Below are 3,554 nucleotides of genomic sequence, written 5' to 3' on the forward strand. Positions count from 1 at the left end.
TTCTTTATCATTGCAATCCTAATCATTTTGGAAGTTTAATTCAGGCTTTTTGCTTCTATAAAGCCTTTCTTAATCAATGTCTGAATCATTTAGGTCAAGTTAGATGTCCTCTTCCTTGGCAATAACCCATTTGCACTTAATTGCTTTGCATCGTAGTTTCTTCATTTATAAAATGGGGATATTGACATTGCCTACTAGGAGTGCTGTAAGGATTAATACATGTAAAAGTGTTTAAAATCGTTCCTGAAAAATAAACGTTCTTTTTAATGTTATTTTTATTGTAATATGCTTTAATTACATGTCCATCTTTTCCACTAGACTGTGAACTATTATAGGGCAAAGAATGTTACAAACATCTTATTTAAGTGATTATCATTTGTGTAATACACACCCTGTTCCTATCATACTGTCTGACACAGAACAGGCAATATTGTTTTTTCACTGATTAGAAAGGTGAATTCTGCTGGGAGAATGAATGCACCTTTTGTCTACCAGGGTCTCTATAGTGCATTGTGAGCACTATGAGAACAACATAAGAGTCCTGAAATTCCAAAGGAAGTTGTGTTTGTCTTTGATGCAAAAGTTGCCAAGAAACAACACTAACTGTGGAAATGTGTTGGTGTCAAAAACAAGTTTCGTGACTTTATAGTTTTTCTAAGAAATAGCCCTCTCCATAAAATATGTTTTACTGGCCTCATTGAATAGCTTATTCCTTTATTTGTATCATATGTATAAAGAATATAATAGAGACAAAAGAAAATAGTGTAAAATTTAATCATTTTCCATATAGATTCAAGTCTCCAAGAAGTTAATAATAATTTATACTAATAATAATGACTGAGACTCAATATTTATGGAAAACTTATCCAAATGTAGATAACAGCACAATTCGCGATGTGCTTTGATTGCTCTGCAATGGCAGTTTTTAATAAATATTGAAATTAGGTGATAATCACTAGCATTATGTATTGTTTATTAGCATTCAGATTTCCATGAATAGGGATGCCCTTTTACACATTAACCTCCCTTCAAAGAACTTGGAGAAAAGACCTAATTCCAAATGCAGTAATATTTTTCATACTTTTTCATTCTTCATTATTTATTGTAGAAATGTATGCATACTCCTGGGGTAGTAAGAGAGTTCATTTTTACCCGGTCATGTCTAAAATAACTCTGAGCTAAAAATATTCTCCCTGGTACACAATGCAAATAAGCCTACCATGCAATTTTCGTGGTTGATTCTCAGCAACTTTTGTAAAACTTAAGCTCTAAAATATTTGGAATCTTATGGCAGTAAAAATAGTAGGAACATCCTGTTTTATATACTGCCATAAAATATTCACCAGAACGATGTCTTTCTGTACTAGAAATTCTTAGTTTGATTGCCTGAGAGAAAGAGAAATCTTTTTAAAAGAAAAGACAGATATTTTTAGTATTTTAATAACAATTAAATTTTTCGCTTCAAAATTCATTAAATGTTTGGAATAAATCCTATAACTAGAACATAGTCCTGAGCATTAAACAGTCATTTGCAAAGGGAAAGGCAAGTGGGCTGATAAATATGGGAAAAAAAATCTTGAGGACTACTAGCAGATTCTATTTTATAGACATTTGAGAACAAAACTATAGATTTTTGAAGGTGAATTTTCATCAAAGAAAATGCTTTGAATACATTATGTTACTGGAATTTAAACATGGATTATCTTTTAGTCTTGAAGATCCATTTTCTGAGATGGTGATGGGAAGGATGTTGGTTTTCAAGTGGAATCTCAGCAGTCATTTTCAGAGAAAGTTAGATTCTCAAAGAGTCATCTAGTTTTGGGATTACCGCCTACGTCCATGGAAGTAAAAGTCCTCTTTTTCTTTGTACCACTTACTGAGATAAGTGATAAGTCTGCTGCAATTAATTTTGTTAGTTACATTCTATTCATTGGTTATAACTATATATATACTCCGCCTCCCGGGTTCACGCCATTGTCCTGCCTCAGCCTCCTGAGTGGCTGGAACTGCAGGCGCCCGCCACCATGCCTGGCTAATTTTTTGTATTTTTAGTAGAGACAGGGTTTCACCATGTTAGCCAGGATGGTCTCGATCTCCTAACCTTGTGATCTGCCTGCCTCGGCCTCCCAAAGTGCTGAGATTACAGGCATGAGCCACCGCGCCCGGCCAGTTATAACTATGTTTTAAATATAGCTGGTTTATAAGAATTTAACCTATATGCCATACCATAGTTATTGCTTCAGAAGCCAAATGTGATTTTATTATGGTCATAAAATTATTTTAGATACCCTCATACCTCTTATGTATCTGAACTGCCCAGAAACTTTCATGATGATAATGTGCTACATAGATGATCACTCAGCAGAGGAGTCTACCTAGATTTAGCAAAAAATGTATTGAGATTGATATGATTAGTCTTTGTGTCCCCACTCAGGTCTCATCCTGAATTGTAATCGCCATAATCCCCATGTGTCAAGGGAGGGACCAGGTGGAGGTAATTGAATCACAGGGGTGATAGTGAGTGAGTTCTCATGAAATCTGATGGTTTTTATAAGGGTCTCTCTCCTTCACTTGGCACTTCTCATTCCTGCCACCCTGTGAAGAAGGTGCCTTGCTTCCCCTTCACCTTCTGTTATAATTGTAAGTTTCCTGAGGCTTCCCTAGTCATGCTGAACTGTGAGTTGGTTAAACCTCTTTCCTTTATAAATTACCCAGTCTCAGGCAGTTCTTTATAGCAGTATGAAAACAGACTAGTACAGAGATGAATCTTAATTTTTCCTTTCAGAAATGCTGAATGCTGTTTCTAGATTTGTAAAAGTGCAGTGTGCATAAGCTGCCTCAGTGTGACACTTTCCTTTTTTGAGACTAAAGAAATTCAGGTACTATTATATGGTACCTCGGAATTGTCATCAAGAAGTTTTAAAAGCTGACTTGAGTGCATTTCTTTGATGCTCCTCCTAGCTGAAATTAGAACATGTATAAACTATTATCGATATTTCATCAGGTAAATCTTGAAATATATGATAAATTAAATTTGTGAAATTGTTCTGAAGCAATGAATGAACTCTCTAGATTAACTAAATGAGGATAAAATAAAATATTCCTGTTTATTTTCACTCACAAAATAGTTGTTCTCTAGGTAATCAAATATCCATAATAATGAGGAACCCAAAAAGTTTTTATTTTACCTGATATGTATTATAGTTAGTTCAAATTTTTAAATTTTAAATTTTTGTACACAAAGTTCAACTTTACCTAAGGAAATGTTAAGGCTATTTTTACATTGAACTTCATTTTTTTTCTTTTTTTGAGATGGAGTCTTGCTCTGTTGCCCAGGCTGGAGTGCAGTGGTGCTATCTCAGCTCACTGCAAGCTTCACCTCCTGGGTTCAAGTGATTCTCTTGCCTCAGCCTCCTGAGTAGCTGGAACTACAGGTGTGCACCACCATGCCCGGATAATTTTTGTATTTTTAGTACAGATGGGGTTTCACTATGTTGGCCAGGCTGGTCTCGAACTCCTGACCTCATGATCTGCCTGCCTTGGCCTCCCAAAGT

Source organism: Macaca mulatta, chromosome 7 (assembly GCF_049350105.2).
Source record: "Macaca mulatta isolate MMU2019108-1 chromosome 7, T2T-MMU8v2.0, whole genome shotgun sequence".
NCBI lineage: Eukaryota > Metazoa > Chordata > Mammalia > Primates > Cercopithecidae > Macaca > Macaca mulatta.